Here is a 12,664-nt window from a genome sequence, read left to right as displayed (position 1 = left end):
CAATTCGGGGTGGTATAGTAAAACAAAACAGATCATTATTAAACAATATTTTTTGTCAGCCTAGTAGATCTGGGGGTCTGTTCTAGAGTGCTAGGATACATTGCTGATTAGAGACACAGAGATGTCCGTTCCTCTAGGGCTTACATTCAAGCAGAGGCAGGGCAGAAAACATATAATAAACCTTATAACTAAGTGAATTATAGAGAACCCCAGAGGTGGTAAGTGCTATTAAAAAAAAAAAGAAAAAAAGAAGGCAAGGTGAAGGAGATCAGGAGAGGCGCCACTTACTTGGAGTAGATAGGGTGGCCCTTATTGAGAAGATAATCTTTGAACCTGAAAGGGGAAGTCAGCAGTGTAGATATCAAATAACCCTCAAGGAAAAGCTCAAGCAGAGCCTCTACAGTAGGAGAAGTAAGTGGGGTTATAGGAGAGTTCAAGTAGGGGGAATATATGGGAATGAGGAGTTGAGGGTTTTGAACAAAGTATGAAATGATGTGCTTTACCTTTTCAAACCATCACTCTGGCTTCTGTCAGACTGTTGGAGCCCAAGGGAGAAAGCAGTGGGACTAGTTATGAGGCTATTACAATGATTTGTCCAAGCAAGAAATTATGAGTGCTTTGATCAGAGCAGGAGCAGTGGATGCGCGGTAAGAAACAGATCCAATTTGGATGTACCTTGAAGGGAAAGCCCACAGGATTTCCTGATAATTGGATTTGAGATGTGAGAAAAAAGTCTACCAACAGTGACTCCAGACAGCTTTTTTAAATTTAATTTTTATTTTATGTTGGAGTATAGCTGATTAACAGTGTTGTGTTAGTTTCAGGTGTACAGCAAAGTGATTCAGTCATACAGATACATACATCCACTCTTTTTTAGATTCTATTCCCATATAGGTCATTACAGAATATTGAGTAGGGTTTCCTGTGCTATACAGTAGGTCCTTGTTGATTATCTATTTTATATGTAGTAGTGTGTATGTGTTAATCCCAAACTAATTTATCCCTCCCACCCCCCCACCCCCATTTTCCCCTTTGGTAACCATAAATTTGTTTTTGAAGCCTGTAAGTCTGTTTCTGCTTTGTAAGTAAGTTCATTTGTATCAAGTTGGATGGGGGATCTTGCTGTATCATCTTGGGTTGGGGGGTTAGGGATTTCAGTTGTGGATATGTTTAAGGTGACAACTAGACTTCCAGATGGAGAGATGCCATGTGGGGATATGGAGTTATGTCAGAATATCTGTAATTTTGGTGAACGGAGAGCCCGAGAAGTTAATTAGATCTGTGACGAAGTTTCTTAGCTGACGGTGTGGATTAAATAATCTTTGTCGAAAAGCTGTGCGCACATTTTGTCGGGCAAACATATCCTACCAGAAAAGGGGATTGACCTTTAACATTGAATAAAGTGCTCACAGCCCATCTGACGGGCAGAGGATTAGGAAGCTGAAGGCACGGAGTAATATCGTTCCTGGTATCAGCGCTGAGGCATTGTGTGTGTGCTCTTAACGCCACAATCAGCGTAATGAAAAACTACCATGAAAACAAACATTAAAACAAAATCCCCATCTTATACGGTAGATTTGTACTAGCCCTTCAACCCCTACATACTTAACATTTGATGACATATTTGGTTTTCTGCATAATGTGATACTAAATTCTAGAATAAATACTCAACTCTTCACTGCCCATATATCCTTGTCGATCTCTGAATTCAGGTATAAAATAAGGAATAGCTTTTTGAGAAGTGTAATATTGAAAAAGTGTTAAAACAATGGATTTTCACCACCTTCTTAAAAACAAAACAAAAAAAGGGGTTCATTAAAAAATGCTACCTTCTAATAATCCTCCATATGCATACGTAATAATTGGGCTTTATGTTAATATGGATAGAATTTTGTTTGTGGGTTTTTTTTTTTTTAATTTAACTTTAGAGTATACTAGAGTCTTTTTGTTCGGTTGGGGTTTGGTTTGGTTTTAAATATCCCATTCCAGCACCCTCCAGTTTCCAAGATAACCAGTGTTAACAATCTGATGTTTAGCCCATCACACCTTGTATGCATAGTGTTGGGTATATGTGAAAGAGTAAGCCAAAGAATATCCTGAAAAATTGGATTTAAACATGTAGGTAGGTAGGTAGAGTATATATAAAACCTGTGGTCCTTTTAGGGTCATACTATCTAAATTTCTCTGTAGCTAGGCTGAGTAGCGAATTTCTCTCCAGGCCTATAGATATAGATGTAGTCACTGTTTTTAATACCCAATATTCCATATTATTTACTGTTTTAATTGTTCCTCTATGGATGGACAGTCTATGGATGGACAGATTTTTTTTTTTTTTTGGTACCGACTATAGTGTTCATAAAGCACTTTATGCAGCGTCTGACACAAAGTAAGCACGCAGTAAATGTTAGCTGGGATCGTTAGCCAAGTTGACACAGTAAGTGCTGGAGCCACAGTCAGAAGGGTTTCCATCTTCGAAGCCTATGGTCTAACATTGTTACTACACCTCTCCTGCTCCCTCTCTCTCCTTCCCTCCTTGTTTTGTAACAGCTGTAGCATTTACTGAGTTCCAAACTCGCCCTTGGATTGGAGAGCAACATCTTACCTTATGGTGGATATTTCCATATGCACAGTATTCACACTAAACTTATGATTTCAAGATCAAACTTGAGCTTTTCCTCCAAAACTAGTTCTCCCCAGCATTGTAAGATTCCATCAATCTTTGCAATATACCTCTCCTCATTTATGCCCAGAACTTGATTAGCATCCTGTACCTTTTGACCCCTTCACCTCCACATCCAGTTAATCACAAGAATATGTGGATTAGATTCCTTCCATGTCCCTCAAATCCTTTTTTCCCTATTTATCCTCACTTCTAACATCCTCGTTAAAATATGTATGACTTCAAAACCTAATTCCGTGCTTTTGTCTTTATCCCATCAAATATATCCTACCGTCTACCAAATTAAGCAGTTAGAACATGCTGTATATATGTCGCTTTGTACCTAAAACAAGCCAAAATGCATTTTTTAATCTACAGATTAAAAGTCACTGAATCCTGACGTTTTAGGAGGAAGCGACATTCTTTCAAGGCATCATCTTTCTAGCATCTCAGGTGGCCGTGGTCTTTGAGCTGCGGTTTTGATACACCTACACCTATTAGAGGAATCTGCACTTCTTCCCAAGGGAGAGGTTTAACTTTTTAAATAATTCAGATTATGAGCATCTTCTTACTAACCTTGAGTTAATGCCTTTCATTGCTTTCCCCATGTTTTTTCTGAATTGTGCCTTTTGAAGTTCCAGAATAAGTCGAATTTCTCTAAGATATAGCTTTCAGATCCATAAAGAACTCTGCTACATCGCCATCCCATTCCTAGATGGAACTGCTGACTTTTGTTGCTGGTGTAACGAGCTTTCTAGTTTGCCAGTTCTGGGCACACTAAAAATCCTCTTAAAGTATGGACCTTAGAATTGAAAACAGTTGTCTAAATGAGGCCTAAGAAAAAATTCATTAATTCAGCAGTATTTTTTTTTTTTTAAGAACTTACTTGGTGCAGATTCAATGCTATGTGCTAGATAATGAAATAGAGAAACTAACCTTATGAAAGTTAGGAGAGACCACAGATGCAAACATTAAATCTAAAAATGAATGCAATTTGCAAAGTGACTACATTGGTAAATGAAGAATTCCAGTTTTTGGGGGCTGCCGTCCAATCCTACAAGAATTAGGAAAGAGACGCTGCTCATCTGGAGTTTTGGATCTTGGTGGACAGGCCTGTAAGTCTCAGATTCATGAGTTGACAGTCCAAGGTGATACAGATCTCCTTGAAGGTTTGTGAACTAATTAGGTTCCAAAAGACCCTTCCCAAGTTCAGAAAGACATCTCAACTGCCAACTACTAGTGCTGTTTACTGAGGGTGGCCAAATTAGAAGCATTTGTTTACCTGCTAAGTTTACCTGCCATAAAGGGATCAAGATAGTCAATCTTCATAATCCTCAGTCATTAGTGGGTGTGTGTGTGTGTGTGTGTGTGTGTGTGTTAGACGTAGGTCCTAGTCTTATGTCACACACCAGGCTGGTCTTCCTGAAGCATAGATTGGATTGGGTCACTCCTAAGGTGGGCTTATGTTGAGGGAGTTTGGCTTGAAAGGTGGAAACTTATCTAAGAACTAGTGCATTTTGCTTACCTCCTAATAGCAATATATAGCGTATGGCTCTTCCGCCAATGTTTAACTCCCTACCGACACAGTGACCCAATGAACATTTATCCCTCCATTCATTGTAATAGGTCAGTTGGCACAAAGAAAAATTAAGGTTTTTGGTTTTGTTTTTTTTTTTTGTTTGTTTTGTTTAACCTACCTCCAACCTCCATGGTCCCAGGAGATATTGATTCATAAACACCATTCACAGGAGCAGTGGTTAAATCAATATATTAGCCTAGGATGCGTCTCAAGAACAGATAAAAACGTTTTAATTAATTTTGTCTTTAGGCAGTCACTTACACTGGTTTTCTGACATCAGAGGCTCAGAATGTGGTTAAGACAGGGCAGCTGGAGTAGAGATTCTAGGCAGGAAATTTGCACTGCATCCAGATGAGGGGAGGTGGGGCAGGGCTTGCGAACTAGCCAATCGATGCTACCTCCAGAGACCCAGCTTCAATTTACACTATAATCTTATTTAGATAATGACCCTTAAGGGGAAGCCGAGTTCCTTTATCTCTGCCTGTAATGAATTAAGCATATTTATATTCAATCACCAGGACATCAGTGTCAAGCTCCTTGTCAAAAGCCTGCTAAGAAGGGAAAAGGAAAGAAAAATAAAGGAAAAACCCTGCAACCCCACAGAGGTGCTCTGCTCTTGTCAAAACATTCCCACTGAGCCAAAACTTGGTGTTGCTTCTACTCACTGCCTGGGCTTCCACTGGGGCTGGCTGACCAGCTCGTCAAGCCAGAATCTCTAGTTACCCTCGTTTTCTCTTTTCTTCACTCTACCCCAATCTATCAGTAAGTTTTATCACTTATGCTCCAAAACATATTTCTATTACCTTTTTTATTTCTTCATCTTTACTACTGATTTCCTGTGCTGGGCACCATCTCTCCTTTCCTGTCGTTGAAGCAGCTTCCTAACTGGTCTCCCTCTTCTCACCTGGGCACCATCGAGGGCCATTCTTCACCCAGTAGAAAAGTGATCTTCTTAGAAGGTAAATGGGGTTGTATCACTCCCTGCTTAGACCCTGTGATGGCTTCTCCTGACCTTCCAGTGAAAGGCATACCCTGTCCCTCAAGGGCTGCATGATTTGGCTTCTAGGATACTAATATGGCCCCTTCTTGAGTCGCTCTTCTTCCCTGTTGATCCACTCTAGTTTTTCATTGCTTTGAACACACTTACCCCTCTCCAGCCTCAGGACCAGTGCCCTTTCCTCTGCTTTGAATATTTTTCCCTCGACTGTGTATAACAATCTCCCTCTTCCCTGTCTTTCAGGTCTCACTTGAAAGACCACCTATTCAGAGAGGCAGCCTTGACCTTCCTATTTAAAATAGGTCCTCCCAACATTCTTTACCTTGTTTGCATCTCTCTACCTTGTTTCCTTCACACCATTCATTGCAAACTAATTATTGTTTCTTAATCTACTTTTGTTTCAGTCTTTCCCCCCCGAATAGAATATATATATGTATTTCGTGAGATCAGGGACCAAGTCAGTCTTAATCATCACTTTCCCAATAAAATAAATGTTTATGGATAGACTTTTCAGTGGTAGAGATTTTCTATGCTCTTACCTACAGGTAGAGCCAGAGAGAAGAATGAATTTAATGGTACCTCCCATGAGAAGGCAGGGCAGTTCTGTTTCCTGCCTCAGAATCTATGGCAGAATCCTAGTACAGCTTCTTAAGCAGATGCCACATGTTGCGTGTTTGATCCCAGCCTGTTTTATGGGTACACGGTGCCAATAAGGCAGCGGTCCCCAACCTTTTTGGCACCAGGGACCGGTTTCATGGAAGATAATTTTTCCACGGATGGGGTGTGGGGGACGACGGTTCAGGCAGTGATGCAAGTGATGGGGAACAGCAGGTGAAGCTTTGCTCACTTGCTTGCTGCTCACCTCCTCCAGGTTCCTAACAGGCCAGACGGGTCTGCAGCCCGGGGGTTGGGGACCCCTGCAGTAAGGCATGATTTGGGCAAGGATCATCCTAGAGATCTTAAAGGCTCTCCTTGACTTAATTGACATGGAGTTTAGTGTTACGAGAAGGAGAGCTAACACGTATCAGGTACATACTATGTGCCTGACACCATGCTAAGCACTTTCAATCCCTTGCTTAACACTTATAACAACCCTTTGAACTCCTTGGACAGCTTGCTCAATGTTAATAGAGCTAGCAAAGCCTGGATTAAAACCAGGTGGTCTGATTCCAATTCTCAATATCTTAACAGCACTCATTAATGTGTGTGCCTTAAAGAGACTCCTCTTTGAAATTGTTTTGTTTTTACTGAAGCAAGGATGTTATGATTGTAGCACTCTAAGTCACCAACATAATACTTTATGTAATTTCATTGGATTACTTTCTGATACGACAGGAAAAACCCATAAATTCATGAGAGAAAAACCCTGAGACGCTAAATGCACAGAAAACAGAGGAGGCAGGAGGATAGTTAGTGACGTAGTAAGTAAAGACTGATACCATGTATTTTGCTATTTGCCTTAAAGTTCATCCTGGTGCTGATGGTCATAAACAATAGTAATCTCTCCTACAGCCCTAGGACTGAGCCAGTATCTGTTTCTAGAATACCTTCAGGACAACCTTACTGAGAGATGGACAAATTGATTATTGATATATTTAAGAGAAATATATTCTAATCTCAGAATTTAGAGTTAGAAAGAAATCTTGTGGTTTATCATATTCTTACTGTGGGTTACACACTGACTTGATGTGAAGAGTATCATTTAATTTCTATAACATAAGGCAAATAATTACTCCATTATATGGTAAGGTACTCTGCATAGAAAGCTTTAGGTAATTTTATATTTTAGATCCTGCATTAATGTCCAGTATGTTGACCCACTTCCCTTGCTGCTTTGTGGTACCACCCACCCAAATAGCTCTAATCTCCCAAGTAGCATGGGCAGTATGAGCAGTGAAAATAACGAAGTCTTTGAATTCAGACAGACTTTGCTTGTCAATCTTGATTCCCCCTTTTCCTAGTAATGAGAACCTGAGTACAGTTTTGGTTTTGCTGTGGTCTGGTTTTCTGATCTGTAAAGTGGACATGATCAGAATCTGAGTTGTTCCAAGAATCAGATGAAATAGTATATGTAAAAACCATAGTAGACACAGGGGAGATGATCAAACGATGGTTGCTCACCATGGGCCCCGTTGTTGGCATTGAGGTCTCAGGTATGAGCTGCACATGACCTGCCCCAGCTGTGGTGCCACCATGGTGCTCATTTCACCCAGGACTGTGTGTACCTTGGAGATCACACGGGGAACTAGCTATTTCTCAATGCTTTAAATGTCATACTGCTTTTTAAATTTTTTTGAGGCAGTAATTTACCTTTGACAGTGATGGATTATTATTCAGCTTTGATTCATAGCAGGGTTGCCATATTCAATGAGGAGAGGTGCCGTTTTAAATATGGGAAATATTTTCAGTAGTTTCCTAATTAGCATGAGCAGATAGAAAAACCATTTGCTGAGCTCTGTGAGGGGCACGTTCTAATTCCTGTTATGCATACGTAAGAACGAATTCCTTCTGCTGTAGTGATTCATCCAGTGCGTGCTGTTTCACAGGATCCATCCCCTAAACACAAACTCAAGTGCACGGAGTGGGGGGCAGGGAGCCAGAAGAGGTTCAATCTCTGTATCGATGCTGATTCAGAGTGGGACCCAAGGAGATGTGGAGACATCAGAGCTCTCGCTCTGAGCTTCTCCTCGTGATAAATATGAGAATGGTCTTTGACCTTTCCTACTCCATGGGAAACTTAAGAGGATCTGTATCTGAAAAGAAAAATTCAAACTTAGAGTTGAGGTACAACAACAGAATGATTATTAACTTGCTTTTGTTTTAATCGTCGTCATTGACTGGTTTGTTGCATGAGATCAAAGCCAGCGGTAGTCAGAATGCCTATGCTTTGTCACCAAGGAATCAGGTTAAGGATATGTGATTGAATAATGTCTGTCTTTAAAACTAGAAAAAAAAATGCAAAATGAGTACCTACTTCAGTGAATTTAGTATCATTATTGTCCATATGAAAGTGTCACGTGTGTCCAGTTTCTAACTCATGGAGATTCCCCAAGATGTCTGAAGAGGCTACCCTCAGTATTAGCCTCGTAAAGATGGATGAAACCTTATCTTCTAATGCACCCTTTGAGCAGTTAAGGAAATCCAGGCTGAATGATGTGAAGGGACTGTCTCTGGGTCGTAGAACTAGGTGCTTTTGAGGTTGGATACTTTGTCTTAATATTGCTAGCCCAGGACTCTTGCAGAGAACAGTGACAGAATCCCAGGCCATACTATCCAACCCCAGGTCACAACGTTAGAGCTAAGATTCAGCAGATGGTTGTTATTATGCTCGATGACTAAGCAGTTATAGTCTAGTTACTCTTCTTAGAAGGTGAAGATTATCAGAGTCTTTGGAAGCTCACCATCATTGCTGATCTCATGATGGATCACAGCACTGCACCTGACACATATGCCTTATAAAATTGAAATGATACTTGGTGTCATGGGTAATTTTATGTGTTAACATAGCTGGACCGTGGTGCCCAGATATTTGGTCAATCATTATTCTGGATGTTTCTGTGAATCTGTTTTTGTTTGTTTACTTGTTTAATGAAATTAACATTTAAATTGATAGACTTTGAATAAAGGATATTACCCTCATAATGTAGGTGGGCTTCATTCAATCAGTTGAAGGCTTTAATAGAATAAACACTAACCTCCCCTGAGCAAGAAAGAATTCTGCCAGCCAACTGCCTTTGGACCCAAACTGCAATTTGTCCCTGCGTCTTCAGTCTACTCTCTATCCTTGCAGATCTGGGAAAACTAGCAGAGACCACATATACATCCTGTTGATCCTGTTCCTCTACAGAACCCTGATTAATAGAGATTTTGATACTGGGAAGGTAGGGTTCTGCTGTACCAAATGCCTAAAAATGTGGAAGTGTCTTTGGAACTGAGCAGTGGGTCGAGGCTGGAAGAGTTTTTGAGGTTCGTGTTAGAAGAAGCCTAGACTGTCTTGGAGAGACTCTTGGTAGAAAGGGGGACATCCAAGGGAAGGATGACTCCAGTGGTGATTCCTCACTTTAATCAGTGAGGACTCAGAAATGAGGTACATGCTGTTGAAGGAAAGGAAGTCTTGGTTATAAAATTGCACAGAACTTGGCTGAATCGTGTTCTCGTGTTTTGTGGAAGGCAGGATTTGTACATGTTGTTGGGGATTAGTTGACATTTCTAAGTAAAGCGTTGAAGGCATGACTTGGTTTCTCCCTGCTACTTAGGGTAAAATGCCAGAGTAGAGAAATGAAAGAAAGAATTGGTGGGACTTCCCTGGTGGCGCAGTGGTTAAGAATCCGCCTGCCAATGCAGGGGACACGGGTTCGAGCCCTGGTCCGAGAAGATCCCACATGCCACGGAGCAACTAAGCCCGTGCGCCACAACTACTGAGCCTGCGCTCTAGAGCCCACGAGCCACAACTGCTGAGCCCGCGTGCAACAACTACTGAAGCCCGCGTGCCTAGAGCCCATACTCTGCAACAAGAGAAGCCCATGCACCACAACAAAGAGTAGCCCCTGCTCACCTCAACTAGAGAAAGCCTGCATGCAGCAACTAAGACCCAACAATGAAGACCTAATGCAGCCAAAAATAAATAAATAGATTAAAAAAAAAAAAGAATTGGGAAGCAAGAAGAAACCAGGACTTGGATACTCATAAAATCCTCAGCCTATCCGTGTTGGGAAAAAAATGAGAAAGCATTTTCTGAAGAGAACACCAAGGGGGTGGCTGGGCAGTCATTTGATAAAGAGATTACATGTGCGACTCATAGATCCAGTTGGCCATGTCAGCAGAAGTTAGGAATAGAGATGGGGTTGGACCAGCAGAAATACAGCCAGCTTGGGCTACAGGGGACAGACATGGGATAAAAATGAAGGAAGACTTGTCAGATTTCTGAGCCTCTACTGGATGAACAAGAGCTATCTGGCAGTGACCATGTCTTGTCCTTCAAGGAAAGGGAAGGATGGATGACTCCAAGGTGATTCAGAGTGGCAGAGGTGCCACCGCCACTGTGGGCTCAGATGACACAGGCCCAGGGAGTGAGTCTGTCCCCTCCTTGGTTTCAGAAGGCAGGGCTACCGCCTGTGTTTAGTGGGACAGGGTCAACCCTGTCAACCCAGTGAACCTGGGAGGTGGGGCCGCCATCTTGGTGGACCTAGACCAAAAAGCATCAAACCAAAGAGGATTATTCTCAAGCCTTCAAAATCTAATGGAATTTGCCCTGGTATGTTTCAGACTTGCTTGGGACCCATGATTTTTTTTTTTTTTCCCTCTTTTCCTTTTTCTCCCTTTTGAAAAGGAAATGTCTATCTTATGCCTGTCTCACCATTGTGTTTTGGAAGCAGATAATGTGTCTGGTTTCAGAGGTTCATAGCTGTAGGGGAATTTTGCCTTAGGAGGAATTATACATCAAGTTGTACCCACATTTGATTCAGATGAGATTAGAGTATTACATATGATGCCCATCCCATATCGGATGGTTTAAAACTTTAGGAGTTGTTGAGGTGGGCATGAATTTATTTTGCACACGAAAACATGCATTTTGGCGGGCCAGAGGGCAAAGTGTTATGAGCTGAATTGTGTCCCTCCAAAATTCATGTATTAAAGTCCTGGTCCCCAGTACCTCAGAATGTAACTGTATTTGAAGATAGGACCTTTAGAGAGGTTAAGTTAAAATGAGGCCATTAGAGTGGGCCCCAATCCTATCGGAATGGTGACCTTATAAGAACAGGAAGTTTGGACAGTAGACACCAGGGGTGTGCAGTACTGAGGGAAGACCATGTAATGATACAGTGAGAAGGTGGCCGTCTGCAAGCCAAGGAGAGAGGCCTCAGGAGAAAGCAAACCCGTTGATACCATGATCTTGGTCTGGAATTTTGTTATGGCAGCCCTAGGAATCTAATACACTTGGGAACTTTTCCAATTATATAATTCTGAACTGTTCACTTATTAAAGAGTCAGTTGTATCTATGATGTCTGCTTCCACAAACATGATGCTTTGAGTTACTGCAAAAGTTAAAACATTGCAATCCAGGGTATTCCATCTACTCTGGAATCATGAGATATCACCTGAGGTGTGTGCATGAAAGATGTATGCTCAGTTAAAATTACATGCAGCTTTGATTGTTTTTATGTTTTTTTTGTTTTTGTTGAAGATCATTTTTGAGTTTCCACAATTAGTAAATATTACCCATTTAAATGATCACTATTCATACAAACTTCGACTTGACTTAAATATAACCTCAGGGGAAAGGCTCCATTATAAGGATGTTATAGTATGTTTTCTTAAAATTGTGAGTTGGTTGTTATTGTAACCAGAGGTTTCCTTATTTAGCAATTCTATGTTCTCTCTTTTGGCAGCCACCAGAAACATGAGCATAGAAATCCCTTATTTGTTTGCTTTATTAAAGATTTTGGAGGCTCATGGAAGAGAAATATCTAGATGACCGAAGTTTCCTTTGTACCAAAACTGAAACACCAGATAATCTTGGATAGAGATGTCTTTAAAGCACATTATATGAATCCTTAGCTTGGTATATCAGAGAGTGGCCCTGCATTAGACGTTTTGGGTGATTCAGGGTTTCATTATGAACATTATTCTGCTGGCCTCTGGAAGAGAGGGGGGCGCTCAGGAGACATTAAAAGGTTTAGCCCTGCTTGTCATTTCATTAAAAGGCTTCACGTGGCTCTCTGTACCTGGAGTTCTTAGGAACAGTTTTATCACTTTTATTATTTTTTTAACAAAAATTTTGTTAACTCTTTTTGGCTGTTTCTTTTCCTTTCCGTTCACTCACCTGTAGCATTCCTTTTCCCCATTCCTTACTTGATTTTTTGTTTAGTCACTGGGTGCTTAAATAATTGAATTAGCTATAGTTGCTTGCAAAGTAAGCACATGTAGGCTGTGGTGATAGCCTAATTCTTAGTGCATGAATTTTGCAGCATTAGTAGTTTTTAAGAGGTTATCAGTGCTTTCCATTTGCTTGTTTACATTCAGATAGTTGAGGCTACTGAGTGAACTTTAGGTAAAGAAAGTATCTTTATAATAAGTATCATCAAGCAAGGACACCTTTCTGGAAAGTATCTCTTTATGATGTTTGAACCCTTTGTGAAAGTGAAGTAGAGATGCTCTCTTTTAGAGAAGGTATGATCATTTATTTACCATGTGTAATTTTTCAAAATAAACATTAACTGACTTAGGGAGATACTGACTATTAATGACCATTATTATGACAGACTTGGCTTTAAACAATCGGCTTAGGCTTGATAAATTGTTTCACTTGACTTAAACAGGAGATGTCATCATTTAAAGATACCTCAACTCTAGATCATTCCATCACCATGTCCTTCCATTTTAATTAATTTTTAAAAACTAGATGTTTTATATGTTTATTTCCATAAA

General features: G+C 40.6%; 1 protein-coding gene across 5 annotated transcripts in view; it reads left to right on the top strand.

Moving 5' to 3' along the window:
• The window catches only part of UNC5D (unc-5 netrin receptor D), a 582,894-nt gene that overhangs the window by 262,888 nt on the left and 307,342 nt on the right, over positions 1-12,664 (top strand). The gene's annotated exons all lie outside the window — the stretch shown is intronic.

Source organism: Balaenoptera borealis, assembly GCF_965194805.1.
Source record: "Balaenoptera borealis genome assembly, chromosome: 21".
Taxonomy (NCBI): domain Eukaryota; kingdom Metazoa; phylum Chordata; class Mammalia; order Artiodactyla; family Balaenopteridae; genus Balaenoptera; species Balaenoptera borealis.
The sequence above is the reverse complement of the archived record's forward strand: the minus strand, read 5'-3'. Positions and strand labels throughout refer to the sequence as shown.